We start from the raw sequence: 16,748 nt of genomic DNA on the forward strand, positions 1-16,748 counted from the left end.
ACCACCCCCTCCTCCATTAGTGGATGCCTGTGCTTGAGCAACAGCACTATGGTGACGATTTAGATTCCACCCAATGTCTATAAATGGTTAGATATTAGCCCAGTTTGTATATCATGCTAAACCAAGCTATGGTGTAACTTGTACACACAAGTATACAGACTCACAGAGAGAACGCAGCCACTTAGCTTCTCCCTAGTCATTTTGTTGCTGCATTGCACTGAATTGGCTTACCATGTTGTCCAAACACGGGCTCCAGATAAATAATGAACTGTAAAACATGGTTTCAATAGACCTAAACCACAAACCCGGGTTTGACTGCAGCTAAACCAAGCCAAGGATTAGTTCAATGCTGCAGCAGAACAACTGGGGGGGGGGGTGCAATCCTCTGTCCCAGAGCCTGCATACCCACATATTCATGCTAAACACATATTTTTTTTAGTCTGGCCCGATGCATTAAATTTTTGTGCCATGCAACATTGTTCTGATTGGATAATCTGAGAGGGCATGTAACTTTAGAAGATACTACATATCCCATCAAAGCCTTACTACTTTGGGAAAATACATTTTCTCTCTTTCACACTATCAATTGGGAACGAGGTAGGGCTTATGGGGTATATTGCTTCTTTGAGAGAGTATCTTATGAAGCTCTCTTCACATGCGAATTTTAAAAGACCACTTCCTCTGCCACTTGGAATTCAGCAGAACACATTCTCTACCATAGCTTAACCAATGTTCAGTGGCAACACTACAGACATTATTTACATGGCACTGAAAAACAGGGAGAGGCTCTGATAAATTGTTAGTGCAATTTATCAGCTGGATACCAAAAGTGATGTGTGTATTAATGAGCAGCTGGATCATCAAGTGTGCCAAGAACCACTTCCTTAAAATACAGTGTTCATGTATTTGAACTTTGGCTTTATTTCAAATCATGCTTGTACTCCAGAGAAGTGACTATATAGAGCTGGCATTGGAAGGACACCTCTGTTTCAACCACATTTACTTGGAAGTAAGTACAATTGCATTCTGTGCAGCCTACTTTCAAGTAAAACCCCATATATGAGACCAATCTATAAGTGGTATGCAAGCTTCCAAGTTCAGTTGAATTCTTCTTCAGGATAAAAGTTAAATAAAAGGAGGGAAGAAAAATATATTTATAGGCAGAATAGGACATCTAGTTTGCAGTTTGCAATAGTCTTAAAATGAAATGTAAGAGATGTATTTCCATATTTAATTAAGTTAGACTGTTTGGATTTGGATGCCCCCACCAGAAAGTGTTATTTTACTATCCCAAATTGACACCCCTCCCTAAATATGAGGTAGTAAATAATGCATACTTATAATAGTGGATTACTTAGTTACTATCCCTCTTTCAAATGCCTTTAGTGAAAATGTTCTATACATTATTTTGTTGGTTTAAGAATCTTGACTAATGACACCATCTGTGCACCCAAAAAAGATACCATCCACCCCAACATGGGCTTCTGTGAGGTGGGGCCAGGGGGTTCTTGCCCCACTGAATGAGTTATAATAACCAGGTTCCCAGCTTTCATTTTGCTAAAAAGTAAATTTCTAGCATTTGTAGGACCTGAAATGTGATGCAAGTTGTGTCGGCCCTTTTCTCCTCATTTGTTTTGTGAGAAACTAGTCTCCTCTAGCCTTTCAGTGTTTATAGCCAACGAATGAAGTAATAGTAATAACTGACATATAGGAAAGAAGATATAGCCAGTTAGACAAAGAAGGCTAGAGTGAAACAAGCATTGTCTACTCAAATATAGAAAAGGATCGTGGTTTGTGGTTCATTTTAAAGCCTTTTTAATCCCTGGTGGGGAAGAGTTTACTGCCCTGTTGAGAACAATTGATTGAGGTATCCAAGGTTTTACTACAGCTGTGATAAAACAGTGGTGTGCCAATCCAAAAACAAAAGGTGGCAGCAAAGACAGGTACCAATGAACTTTCAAACACAGGTCTTTTTCACACACAAAAAAGAAAGAATAAAAATGAACATTTTAAAAATTACTCTGTGAAAGCCAAAGCAGACAAAGTCCAGCATTTTTAAACCATGTTTCAGAGGACAGGGCTATGGTCATCAGAGCACAGATTACACCAGAGCTGCAAAGTAACCCAGTGCTATTCTACACATTTTGCCAGAGGGACGAGGTTACAGTAGTGCACGACAACCCTGAAGTGTAGGCCAGTGTTATTATCATTGCGTGTTAGGGGTGGTGGTTAGGGAAATGTGCAGAGAGCAGCTGTGAAGTTTACTGCAACAACAGGGTAAATAATTAAGGACTGGGGGTGAAGGTAGACAGAGAAAGAACTGAGGGTTTTTGTGGTAAGTGAACACACATTCCTAGATGCCAGCTTTGCCTGGAGATGGACAACAGTTCTACCCATGGAGACATTCCTTTCAGTTACAAGTTTTTCAGATGCAATATCTTTTCTAGACTTGCTACTATTCAGTTACCAGATCTACCAGGATTAGGAGACCTGCTTTCTGAATCTAGTTGTTTCTTTGTTTATTTAAATAAAGTATTTACTTCCCCACCCCCTGTGCTGAAACAATTCCTGACTAACAGTGATCCAATATAGCCCCCCCCCCCCCCGTTTTTCAAGAGCAGTAAGAATGAAGGAGCCATTTACACTTCTCTGTCAATTATAACAATGATGTGATTTTGGGTGGACCATAATGCAACATATTCTTCACAGCTACAGTGACATGGTTGGCCTTTAAAGGAACGAAACATGCCACAAAGAGAGCACATGTGTTAAATGACGAGGCATCACAATAATTTTCCTTTTTAATCCTTACTATAAACAGAAGTAACTTGTCTACCTTTTCCAACGAGGAAGTTCTATTCTATCAGCACAAGAAATATATGAGACTCAAACTAGAAGGAAGCTAGGGAGTATGAAGTTAGTAGAATTAAAAAATTCAGAGTATGCTCATTTTTGCGAATAAACTTGACCAAACAGGAATTGAAATACAATATTCACAACATGTGTGTATTTGAACTTTGTAACTCAATCTGGTCTTTCAAAACTGTTTCTGGGCAATAGCTTACTCCCCCCCCCCCCAAAAAAAGGATCTAGTTCAAAATGTGAATTATCAAGCCAAAGCATTCTTTCATCTCCTTTCCCTCACCAGAGCTGAAGATAGGAGTTTCAATGTAACATTAGAAAATACAGGACAGTCAAAAATTAAGCAAAACATATTACAACCCTTATGGTCTCTGGAAGAGTATCCAGGGGACCATTGGGATATTGCTGTCCTCTCCCTTCACAGGCAAAGAAGAAAGCCTGGCTCAAAGGCCTCCTCAATATGGCCACAGAGGTATCCTCCTGCCACCCTCTTGATAACACAGCCCCTAAACAAGAAGAAAACTGCATCAAACCTCAAAATGACAATGAATTCCACCACCCATCACCTCTGTGGGAGCCAGTGGGAGGGAGGGAAATTGAAGGGGGGAAATCAAATGCACAAGAACACCAGAATTGGCAGGAGAAATCCCTGCCCCCTAATTTCCACACTGACTGGTGAGCATGGTAGGGCTTGGATAGCGCCGGCCAACCCATGAGACAAGGTGAGGTGATCACCTCAGGTGACAGGATCCAGAGGGGCATCAGATTCTCAATGTAGATATTTATTCCCCCTTTGCTACTGATGTAGATCTTTACTCTTTCTTCTTCCATGGTGGGGCAGGGAGGTGCCCATTTTGTGGTTTGCCTCAAGGGCCAAAATGTCTTGGGCCAGCCCTCAGCTTTGATATGGTGATGTCTTCACCACAGCAAGGATTGCTCTGGCAATTGACTAATAAAAGCTCCTTGCATTGTTATACAAATAAGCATGGAAGGATTATTCAGAATAACAGATGCAATAATTTCTCCAGCTGAAAAAGTAGTTTTTACCGGCTGTAACACTGAAGTAGTATAAAATTGTATAATATTATATGGTATTTATTGCCTTGCATATGACCCTGTATAAAATGGGGTGCTTGCCCTAAAACAATGGGATGTTAGCTTCATATACCATGCAATATTCTCAAAAACATAAGCAAATTGCATTGATTTACTAAATGGCAAAATGTGATCATGCAGACCAAACTGTAGAGAGCAACATTTTTAAGGTATACAACTCATTCACTACATAATTATATGCAAGTCTACTTCCAGATAAGTGGGTATAGGATTTCAGCCTTAGAAACAGACTGAAGTGCTGTTCACAGCAGTACACTAAGTAAATGTGGTTCCTAGGTGTAGTTCCCAAAATAAAACAATAAAATGTCGCTCTGAAATGTGCTTAGGTTTGTTACCTTCGAGAGCATTGCAGTTTCAAAATCCCTTTAATTTAGAATGAACTATCACAAGGCTTTGTTCAAGCCTAATCAAAATTAATGCAGGCTGAGCAATAAGACTGTGCCCTTTTGGCTGTAATTCTGTATCATTTTTGCCTGTAAAAATCCAACAGAATTTATGTGCAGAAGGATTCCCCAGCCTTATCTGATATGGCTGAGAAATCCTCCTATCCTTTTCAGTCCAGGCAGTTCAAAGCAAACAGGCTGTAGACAGCTGTCAAAATGCAGTCTCCCAGAAGCCTTTATTGTAATAAAACTCATTAAGAAAGGATATTAATAGAAAATATGATTTGTCATGTTTCAAAAAGCTAAATGGAAACAAAGGGTCTAATAGGTAACCTGATCAGTCAAAATTCCCTTAAACATACTCTCTGCACTTGAAGTAAATACTCCAGAGTGCATATATTTTGCTACATCGGAATAAAACATCAAAGAAGATGGAATGGCAAAAACTAGCTGGCTGACTGCGAGTGCTTAAATTCTCTGTGTTTATAGAACTATGCCGGGATGTTCAAGGTAATGAATATGCAACCTGTAAATATCTCAAAGTAATGAAAGATGAAGGGTAATAAATTCTCTAGAGAAGAGAATCATCTTACCGATAGTTCATGACAACTGTTTCTTTCTTAGACACACTTCACCAGGGAAAAATAAAACATGCCTTTTCGGGTACGTATTAGGAATATAAGTGATCTCTGATTTCCTGTCCAGAAGCAGAGAAAGAAACATGTCACTGCAGTTTTTAATCTGACTAGAACTGACAGAGGAGTCTACTATGATGTATGCAGCTCAGAAATCAGAGATAATAAAACTGACATATCTCACTTTACAATCTTTCACTGTTCTTTGCTCCAGCTGGCAAAGCATGGCTCTTGGCTGCATTTATTTACATTCAAATAGTTTGTATAGCTTTATTTTAGAAAGCTTTGCCTCTAACACTGTGTAAACTATGGCTGTTGTGAGCAGCTTTCATATAGGAACCAATCTTGGAAGGTTCTGTTGCATTAAATGAAACATTAAAATGTTGCCCCAATGGATTTGGAAACCCCTGGGACTGGAAGCATTGGCTTAGCTACCAGAGCTGACATCTATTCTAGAAAGGCATTCTTAATACTGAGCCCTATACATGCATTCCTACTAATACAATAACTAATCACCTAGAATAGGCTCTCTCCACTGCTCACTTACCCACTCCTTTCTGAGTGTGTACTTTCCTGACTCACCCTTGGGTTTTTGTGTGGGGGGGCAGGATAGATATCTAAAACTACTAAACCATAACTTTAAATGTTAGAATTTATCCAGTAAAGGTAAAGGAACCCCTGACCATTAGATCCAGTTGCGGCCGACTCTAGGGTTGCAGCGCTCATCTTGCTTTATTGGCCTAGGGAGCCGGCGTACAGCTTCCAGGTCATGTGGCCAGGATGACTAAGCCGCTTCTGGAGAACCAGAGCAGCGCCATTTACCTTCCCGCCGGAGCAGTACCTATTTATCTACTTGCACTTTGACGTGCTTTCGAACTGCTAGGTTGGCAGGAGCAGGGACCGAGCAACGGGAGCTCACCCCGTCATGAGGATTCAAACTGCCAACCTTCTGTTCGGCAAGAAGAAGAAGAGTTTGGATTTGATATTCCGCTTTATCACTACCCGAAGGAGTCTCAAAGCAGCTAACATTCTCCTTTCCCTTCCTCCCCCACAACAAACACTCTGTGAGGTGAGTGGGGCTGAGAGAACTCAAAGAAGTGTGACTAGCCCAAGGTCACCCAGCAGCTGCATGTGGAGGAGCGGAGACGTGAACCCGGTTCACCAGATTACGAGTCTACTGCTCTTAACCACTACACAACACTGGCTCTGTGGTTTAGACCACAGCGCCACCTGCGTCCCTAATAATTTAGCCAGTACTTGCCCCCTAATTTCTCATTCAGCAAAATAATAGGCTCAAATTCCCAGAAAGTCCTTATTAAAACTAATGCTTTTGCTAATGGCATGTACCTGATCAAATAACTTAGTAGTATTTGCTATATCAATTCAATAAAATGTACATAATTAAAATTCCTTAGAAATCACACTCATTTGTTTCAACTAAATAGCCATTCTGCCTAGCACCCTTAAGTGTATCCATCTTTGCAGCTATTTTTTCTAGAGCTCTCATTTCCCTTAAATTAGTTTCCATCATAGAAGTATCAAATATAAAGTGCAAAGTCGTATTAGCGGCAATACATCTGGTGGAACCTTCAATTCCATTCCTGCTGGATTTTAGGACACTGTGTGAAAGCTCTCTGCTTGGGCAGGACTTCACAACATAATCAGATTGAGCCTCATTGTGGGGCATCTGCACACCAGCACTGCCAGGTGTTTGTATCTTTTCCAACAGCTATGTGATGTAGCCAAATGTACCAAATGTTTATCATGCCTGCCACTTTAGCAGTATAAATTAATAAAATGTAAGGTATATTCTGCTTTTCCCCTTCCCCTTTGAGTGGTATCTCTGTAACAATTCTGTAACATTTAAAAAAAAATATTTAACTCTCAGACTATTCCCCCCCCCCCCAATCTCATAAGCATGCGCTGTAGATTAAGTGTTGTTGCTACTTGCTCTGTTAGGCATGCATTAATGCACCAGGGGACCTGTAATTTATTCATGCTATTCTGTCATCCCCCTTTGCAAGGAAACAGGACTGGAAAGGTACATTACTCTCTATTGCCATGCTCAGAAAAGAGCAAGCAAATATTCTCTTAACTACTTTATTTCAGCCCTTTGCTTATTTTCAGTATCATTTATATTCTGATCTAATACATGTGGCCCCCCATTTTAGGCTGGATGTCCTTCTATTCTAGCCTGTAATTAGGACAATGGCAATGAAGGAGAAGGAGGGGTAGACTGCATAATAAAGGAGAGAACTGAATATTTGTTTATTTATTTAATATGTGTACTTAGTTAAAACTCACTAGAGTGATCATATTTCTTATGGAGTGGTGTAAGTATAACCATAGCCTCAGTATAGCTACACTTAACTACCTCTGGAGCTGCCATCTTTGTTACTTTCCCCTGTTTCTCATACTTTAATTGGAGCATGGCAACCTAAAATGTAGGAGACACGCCCGCCCCCCATCTCTATGATAGGCAAATCCTTGCCCGATTAAATTCTGTCTGCCAAGCTGCTGTTAATGACACAGGAACAGGGCTTTAAAAGCTTTTTTTGTTTTTTTAAAAGTTACAACCCACCGTTTGTGTAACAGATTCTAGCTTCCTATAAATATAAGCTTCACTCTTTTTCTGGAAAGTTTTTCTAAGGACAAAAGCAAAATAATATAGGGAGAAGGAATTCACCCGTTCTAGAAGTGCCTCTGTTGCAAAGCAATTGCAAGTACTTTTGCGCTCATCGTGAGATATTGGCTTGTGAATTTCTCTTGCAGTTTTTATTCTCATTATTGTTTGCTTATCTTATGGTCTTGCTTCTTGCCTTGTGCATCTCAGGATAACCTCATTTTCATCACGGCATGAATACAGCAATGAATGAGGCCACAGAAAGAAAGAAAATACAGCTTTCCTCAATAACTACAGCAGTGCAATAATACACAAAGCCCTTTGCTACAGCTTGGGTATTTTGTGTATATCATTAACAGGACAATAAAGGAATCAAGGACAATGACCTGATAAATTTAGCAGCAACAAGACTGTACTTTCCTGACTTTTCAGAATAACCTAGTACTTCTGACCTGCATTTTAAAACTGCCATTGAGCTCTACTGCAGTATGACAATAGAAGCAGCGTGGACCACTCAGGCATGTTCAATTGCTATAACACAATTACCTGAGAAATACAATCTGAACTACACTCTTTTCCATAGTAGTTCACAATTCTTGGGTCAAGTAGTACTAAATATTACTGAGGCACATATTGTTAAAACGGTCATTATAGTCCTCCGAAAACCTCAACTGTGCAATTGGTAATGTTTCTTCAGTCCTCTTACCCCTAATATAACAAATCTCACTGTTGTTAAGCCTGTAGTTTGGTAATTTGATTCTACACATAAAGGTTTTGAGTACAGACTCATAGCACATAAATCAATGAAACTGAATAAAAATAAAAAGGCAAAGTGAGGATACAAAACGGCATGCCTATTTTCCTCAGTATATACAAACAAAGGTCTGAAGATGTGCATATAAAGATTTTCCACGCTGACCCTCTTAACACAGTCTGCATGTTTATTGCTTTTTAAAATGTTTTTGTTAGTGATATTGAATGTTAGAAGATAGAGTAGGCTAGAAATGTAAAATAAATACTTATTTATTGGTATTTGAAAGCACATGACTTCTGCCACCATTTACAGTTCCATTATGTTATGTGAGTGCCATGCAACGGGAAATAAGCAAGTTGAATAAGGCAGCAGATGCCCTGGGTTATTTTAAATAATTTAATCATGTGACTAATTGGTCTCTGCTGGGTTTCTGTGGTAACTGCTTCCTAAGTGCTGATGGCAATTGTGTTAAATGTAGCTTGGAAACAGCACGTAGGGTGTAGTGCCTTCTAGAGAGCAGAGGGATTCCATACAGCTAGGCTTGGAAGGTGCTCCAGCGGAGCCATCAATGATCAAACATCAAAATGTTTACAGCTGTGGCTATGCACTGCTTCTTGACTTCCAGTAAAGGGTTTTTTGCATCTCTTCCATAAAGGTTGTGGGCTGAATGACTGTCCTATACCCTACTTCTAATGCATGTGCATCTGAATATCCTGCAGATTTAAAAGATGCATGCACAAAGAGCAGATATTGAAACTGAATGGCCAGCAGTTGTACAGCTGCTTAGAATCAAACTCAAATTACTCTAACTTGTACAACGTAAGCTGGAGCACTTCATTTATGGTTGTACAAGTGATACAAGGTATTAGTTCTTTCCATAATTCATTGGGAAGGGGACATAAATTCTATTTTATTTATGTTGTTTCAAAAAAATTATATATTGCTTGATAGTAAAAAAAAAACAAAAACCCAAAAACATCCTTGGTTATATCAATGTTATTTTCATTGTTATTGGGTTAAGTGACTGGTCAGGCTGCTTTCAGAATACTCTCCTGCCAAATGTCTTTACCAAATTTAGTTTGGTGTGCCAGCTGCACTTGTTCCTCTAAAGGTCTCCAATGACAGACGACTAAGGGCCAGTGACTGTGTACACATGTGTGGGGCTTTTTGTTTTGTGTTGCTATAGTCTGTTACAAGCCACTTTGAGGCTATTTTGACCAGAAGATATGATATAAATCACTAAAATAAATATAAATTCATAACATGGCAAAGTAATAATTTACTGCTTGGTACAAATTAAAGTACTCGTTAACATCTAACAGCCAGCTACAATTTACCATTCTGATGGGGGGGGGGGGTTCCTGCAGTTAGCCTTGGGGCTCATGCACTCACCCCCTCAGTGAGTCCACAAGAAGGAGGTTAGAAACTTCCATTTCTGCTTCAGTTTAGCCACAGTTTAGCATCACAGCCCATCACTAAACTGTTGTTAACCTTAGCTATAGTTTGTTGGCAAAAAGTCAATTTGTTAAACGATGGTCTGAAATTGGCTTGTAATATTAGCTAGTTTGTTCAAGTTGGATGCCACAGCAATATGTGGTTAATCTAAAACAGAAACAAACAACAGCCACACTGGAAAAGGAGACTAGAAGTGGGGTGCGGATTGTCTATTCTCAATCTTGTTACACTCAACTATCATTTCACATTATATCTGAATGAACTGAAGAATTTTGTGGTAAATAGTGTTTGCTTGTTCCATTATTCCATTCTAGCTAATCCTTCTCTTTTCTGTTTTAAACTATTAACATTTAATATGTGACAAACTTCAAAAAGTATTAAATAAACAGACAGGAAATGGTCAGTTCCCAAGTTACATCATTCTGGTGTATCACTAAGGATACAATCCTACGCATTATTACCTGGGAGCTATGAAATGTGGATAAAAAGTGAGCTGTGTTTTCAGAAGAGTAAAGTTTATTTAACCTGCTCCATGGATGAGACAATAGTATATATGTCCCCTCTTCAGTATGAGCTTGAAATTACTCTCAAACACCAGATAAGGAAAATGATAGAGCTACTCACACTGCCTTGGAAAAGGAAACACGAAACCTTCACAGATGTTCCCTGCATCAGATCTAACATTTTGCTAAAGTATAAATATCACTGAAGTAACTTTTTGGAATAAATACTACTTTAAAGATTTCAGTATTTCTTTTGGGGAGGTTGAGGGACAACTACACTTTATAAAGTTTGTTTTTTTAATGTGCTCTAATATTTTTTAAGTACTAGGCAAAATATGAAGGCATTAAGACACTTTTACTTGCAAACATTGCTTTTAAATATGAACATATTTGAATATATATTTTTACCAATGACATTAAGATACATTAGGTAAAAAACAAGTTTATAAAAATGCAGTCTTCTTGACACTCTAATTTGTGCCTCTAATGTTCAGAGTCCTAATGAGCCACTAACTTATGACAGTAAGCTATATCAAAATGGAGTTAATTTCAATACATTGCATAACCTCAGGAAAACTGGATATTTCATGAACATTTCATTCTCAAATTCCTTCACGCTTGATATGAAAACAGTATATCCAGCCATACTGCTGAATTTCCTCCAATATTAGTCCGAAAGTATCTGGTGTTTCAAATTAAAAAGGGTTGGGGGAGGGGGAGCGACAGAAAGCAAACAAACCAAAACCCTAGTAACAAAAGCAACAACAGAAGCCATCATGCAGTGTTCACAAGTATAGAATCATTTTCCTTTCTGTTAGTTTGCAATACATAAAGATACATGCACCACGCAAGAAGGGCAAAATCAGAAAGATTAAACTCACTTGCCACCAAATATAAGAGAATACATCATTTGTCACAACTTCTGGAAGGCACGAGGTTTTGAAAGCATTCAGGATGGTCTACAATGATGTGCTAAGAGGATATTACCCCTATGGATACTTGTATGGTGTACTAAGAACCAACTAGTCATGCCCTACCACTTCTGCCTCAAGGAGCATCTTCTGTGTGCAGTGCTCCCCTGAAAAACACATGTGTTTTGTAGTAGTAGTAGAAATTGCTGCTGTTACAACACAGGCCAGTTTTGAGCAATATTTCACAGAATGAATTATTTCAATGTATGTTCAACACAGAGGGGTTTTGTGGGTGAATTTCTGTGGGTGGAATATATTCACACTGTCGAAACCACAGAATTGATTTAATGAGTATGGAAGACTTCCACAATGCAAATTTCTTTCAGAAAACGCAATGGTTGTACAGTAGGGCAAAAAAAAAAATGCTCAAAGAAAGACTCTCTGTTCATTTATATAGTCATTTCTCTCTCTTCACAACAAGGTATCAAACACTTTAGGGTGCTAACATTTCAAGAGATATCACAAATTGTATTTTATTATTTTGAAGTTCAACTGGAAAGAATGAGTTAATGTTACGGAGTATAAAAAGCACAGCTTATTTTCCACCTCCTTGTTATTTCCCATTCTCTTACATGACAATTGTCTTGGACAAAACGTAAGAGTTTTTCTGAACTTATTGTGCCTCCTAGAGCTTTGTCGGGTAAATGATTTGGAATGGGGACAGAATTTCATCCATGACACAGCCAACCTTCCCCCCACTTGTAACTTTACTGCAGTTGTACTATCAATACTTTTTCTATCTGTACAGTAGTTTTAATTTTTCCACATTCTGTGAAAAGTGGCTACAAGGTAAACGATGAAAAAGGCAAAATACACATACAAATGCTTCCAAATATGCAAAATACGTGATCCAATACTCAACAGAAGACTCTTACTGACTCCAGTGTGTTTTGGATCTTCACCAAAGAAAGGAAGCAGTAAATATAACACATTTTGTTATTTAAAAAAACTAATTATTTTAATGTCTGCATTCACAGGTGTTATTTGTCACAGTAGCAGGTAACAAATTTGCTTCAAGAGGTGTGATTTAAGTTGACAATGTCCCTTTAAACTTCTGAATTCTAAGCTTAACTGTGGCATATTTACTCTCCCCTTTTTACTTTTTCTTTGCTCTGAGGTATGTGGACCATCTGTGCCTCTAATATGGTGTTCTTAAATAGCCTCCAGTGTGATTCAGTTTTTGTTTTTAATCACTTTTCATTTTGAAAAACTTCCTCTCCATTAACTCTTTAATTTGCTATTTTAAAGACATTTAACAGCGTTCCTTCCTTCGTAAGCTTTAAGGATGACTTTAGGTCTCAAGGACCATCACATGAAACTATACATGTTTGACAACATTCTTAGAAGACTCCAAAGTGGTTAGAACCTTCTATATAATAATATGGCATGAGAACTTAGCCCTGCAATATCACATGAGACCTAGGGTTTCACCTGACAAGCTGGGGCCCATATAAGGTGATCTAAAATAGCACACACTAGCCTCTACTGTAGAGCACCTGGCTCTCTTTGAGCATGCACATGAATTTCTTTTTCACCTTTATAGGCTAACATTGACCAGAAAAATGCCCTGTTAATACAATCTGCATATATGTTACACTACTATTGGACAATACTAGACAAAATGCAGAAAAATACCTGCAGATATACCACTGTCTCTCATCAAATATTTAGTTCATTCAAAGGAAGCTATTTCATATCTGTGCTACCCCAAATTTGGCATGGACCATCCACAAACCTTTCTCTCCTACATTGCCAAGTTTCATATCACTCTGTTGACTTATATCCTAACTTTGAGTCATGGCCCCATCCCAATTTCTTATTTTTTAATATATATATATATATATATATTTGTTAAATATTTGTTAAATATTTTCCTGGTTTACGAAACAAACAACATGTCTTGTCCCTTTTTTCAGGTTGCACAGTCTTTCCGACAAATCAGTTACATTTGCTGTGAGACCTTAGTGTTGAGTACAGTATATGGTTGGGGAAGAAGAAGGGTGAAGAGGAGGGGTGCAGTGCTGAGGCTTATATTCTTTTGTATAGTATGTTGGGGGGGGGGGGTTGTGTCAGCGTCAACTGGGTAGTTTCTCTTTCTATTCATTTATTACATTTCCTTGGTAGTGAGAGGTATTGGGGGTAGGGTATGGTTTGTTGTCTGTGGTTGGCTGCAGTGGGGTTTGTTTGCATTTGTGAGGGGTGGGGAGGGCTTGTTGGGTCAGGTAAGCCAGATTGATTCGTATGCTGTTGGTGGATTCCTGTTGTCTTGTTGGGCTGTGTATAGCCATACTGGGGTGAAGGCATCCTCTTCTATTTGTCTCTGTGTCAGTTTCAGTTTATTGGTTAGCTTTTCTAGCAAAACCGTTTCACATACAATTTGATACCATTGCTTCATGTTTCCTCCTGACAGGTCTCTCCAGTGTCTGGCTATGAGCCTTCTGGCTGCTCAGAGTAGGTGGGTTGTAAGCTCTGTATAATGTGAGTGGTCATTATGATCTTGAAAGATGTTCAATAGGGCCAGTTCTGGGGTGAGTTCTAATACCTGTTTAGTTATTTTGCTTATCTCTTGTATTTTGTATTTTGTGGATACCATCCCTTTACCGTGTCCCTCTGCTGTCAGGAGAAGGTTTTTGAAGGTGGTCAAGGGCCTAGTGACTGCTGATTTTACTCCGGGATTGTTTAAGAAGTCATGTAGTTGATGGTGTGTTAGCCAAGGTAGTTTGTCTTGCATTTCTTGTGTTGGTATGGGTTTGTTGTTTTGGTAGAAGTCTCTTAAACAGTGTAGGCCTTTGGCTTGCCTGGTTTTTATCTGGAGGCTTTGTGCTGGGTGTTGGAATAGTGGGTTATAGGCCAGGGGGGTTAGTGGGGATGGGGATGGTTTGCCTACTTTTTCCTTCCATGCTTTAAGCATAGACTGTGTGAACCTGTTCAAGTGTTGTGGCTTGTCTGAGTTGAGACCTCAGATGTGATAATAAACTGGGGACTTCCCAGCTCACTGTGAAAACACTGGCATACTGACACAGGGTAAGTATGGATATGGGATCAAGACAGTGTACTTAAAGGAACCTATTAACAACAAAACTTTTTAATACTGTAATATCTGAACACTATTATATCAATCACTGTATTATTTGAATCTAAGAAAGATATTGACAATATAGAATGTGTGCCGATGACCCAAGATGATAAAGGGTCCGGAAACCAAGCTTTATGAAGAATGGTTAAGGGAATTGGGTCTGTTTAGCCTGGTAAAGAGAAGACTGCAAAGAGAGATTATAGCCATCTTCAAATATCTAAAGGGCTGTCACTTGGAGGATGTTTTCTCCTGCTACGGAGGAGGGGGGAGGGAGGTTAGGATCCAAATTAATGGATTCAAGTTACAAAAAAGAAGATTCCAAATAAACAGCAGGAATAACTTTCTGGTGATAAGAGCTGTTCAACAGTGAAATGGACTCCAATGAGAGGTGGTGAACTCTCCTTCCTGGAAAGTTTTTTAGCAGAGGTTGAATGTATTGTCTAGTTGAGAGTCCTGAATTGCAGGGGGTTGGACTAGATGGGTCCCTTCCAACTCTGATTCTATTAAGACACCATGAGCATTTCACCAATAACTGCATTATTTTGGAAAAAATATATACTCACTAAAGGCTTCTGCTTCATGTTCCAAATAAAACACATGATTAATTAATATGGACTTGAAAATACTAAACCACAATAAGCCAAAACCCAAGCCAACACACTACACACCAGCACTAGCCCTTTAGAAAGACAGATCTTGAACTGTTCCTTGAAAATAAGCAAACTGAAATTGACTGAGCAGGGCAACAAAGGATGTTAAAGGTGCAGGCCCTTCATAGTGAACGCTTTTATTGGCTCTCCAAAGATGCAACACTAAGGCTCCAATCAATCAGACTTAGGCCTTGGTTTGCACTTAATATGGAGTATGTCCTATTGAACTCAGCGAAACTTACTTCTGAGTAAACATGCATAGGATCAGGCTGTAGCACCACCAGTCTGACATCTCAACTCCCACAAACAGGCAGGGGGCAGAAAGGGCCTTTGTGAATTTAATAGCTGGAATTGTACCTAGAAATGAAGTGGAAGCCAACAAAAATGTCAGAACATAAGTAATTATATATTTTTCTACAGTGTGTGTGTATGTGTTTCAAATAACTGAGCAGCTACAATTGCTGCAATCCAGCATTTCCAAAGTAAAAAGTATGTAGGGGCTCCCCAGTTCTCCATGAGTAGGAAAATCTTGGCATGTACCAAGGGAAATTCTGGAGTGAATACAAAACATTTCCTTCCAGAGGAGAAAATGAGATCACATATATTCCTAAATGTCCTTCTAAGATTGTCAGCACACAGTGAGGCTCACCAACCATTTTCTAACTGAACATTATGCCCTGAGAAAAAAAGTATGTTTTGATGCTATAACAAAACATCCCAAAGAAATACAATATTTCTTTTCAGTCACTTTGAGAACTAACTGATGTACAGCTGTCTTCTGCATGCTTGAGTTTTCTCCAGAATGAAATAGAATGTTATCTTCTCAGCAAGAGCTGACCCAGCAGTTTCACATGCAGTTACAATATGACCACATATAAAATACAGCAAGGAACATTTTTAGACATGTGATCGCTTCATCTCTATGCTTGACTATAAACAATATCCACGATTGTCCATAGGTTGGGCTGTTATTTAGGGTCCCTTCAGGTCCAAGATACACATGGTGGTGGTAGTAAACATATCTGCCCCAATCATTTCTGTTATGTACTGAGTTGAATAGGATCCAAAATGCAGCAGTCTGATTGGTCCTAGAATATTAGGATTCAGAATGCAGCAGTCTGATTGGTCCTAGAACAATAGGATTCAGAATGCAGCAGTCTGATTGGTCCACAGGAGCCACCCAATCCAGCTCCAGGTGGAAGTGAATCCGCAAGCTGATTGGCCTGCAGGAGAATCCCGGAATTAGCCAATCACGTGGGGCCCATTGTGTAAGTAATGTATATAAAGCAGACATTCTGGGGGAACTTCCATTCCTCCTCACCACTATGAGCTGAATAAAGAGCATGAAATCCACTCTCGACTCCGAGTATATTTCAATTTCTAAAACAAGGGACAGGGTGTGATCCCATTAGGAAGGACTGCTGTTGCCTCCCAGTCATCTTTCCCACTGTAGCCCTTCCTCGCACAAGCTTTTTTTGCAGGCAGCCTCATTTCTGGAATTGAAACTTGCTGGGAGAAAAAAGACTTCAGGGGAAGGGCTGCATAGGAAATAATGGTGGGCAGGAGATGGGTTTAGTGTCTCCTACCCAGGTGTCCCATTTCTGCTTTATATCACACCCAGCTTTAAATCTGTATTTCAAAATCAGCCTGTCACTGGGCCTTAGTGGATTCTTCTGGTCAATTTGTTTCTAACACATGCCCCATTACTTGAAGGAGATGG

The 16,748-nt window shown here is 39.2% G+C and overlaps 1 protein-coding gene across 3 annotated transcripts in view; it reads right to left on the reverse strand.

Moving 5' to 3' along the window:
- SOBP (sine oculis binding protein homolog) overlaps positions 1–16,748 on the reverse strand; it is a 134,765-nt gene that overhangs the window by 76,702 nt on the left and 41,315 nt on the right. The gene's annotated exons all lie outside the window — the stretch shown is intronic.

The sequence above is a fragment of the Podarcis muralis genome, chromosome 3 (assembly GCF_964188315.1).
Source record: "Podarcis muralis chromosome 3, rPodMur119.hap1.1, whole genome shotgun sequence".
NCBI classification, from domain to species: Eukaryota; Metazoa; Chordata; class Lepidosauria; order Squamata; family Lacertidae; genus Podarcis; species Podarcis muralis.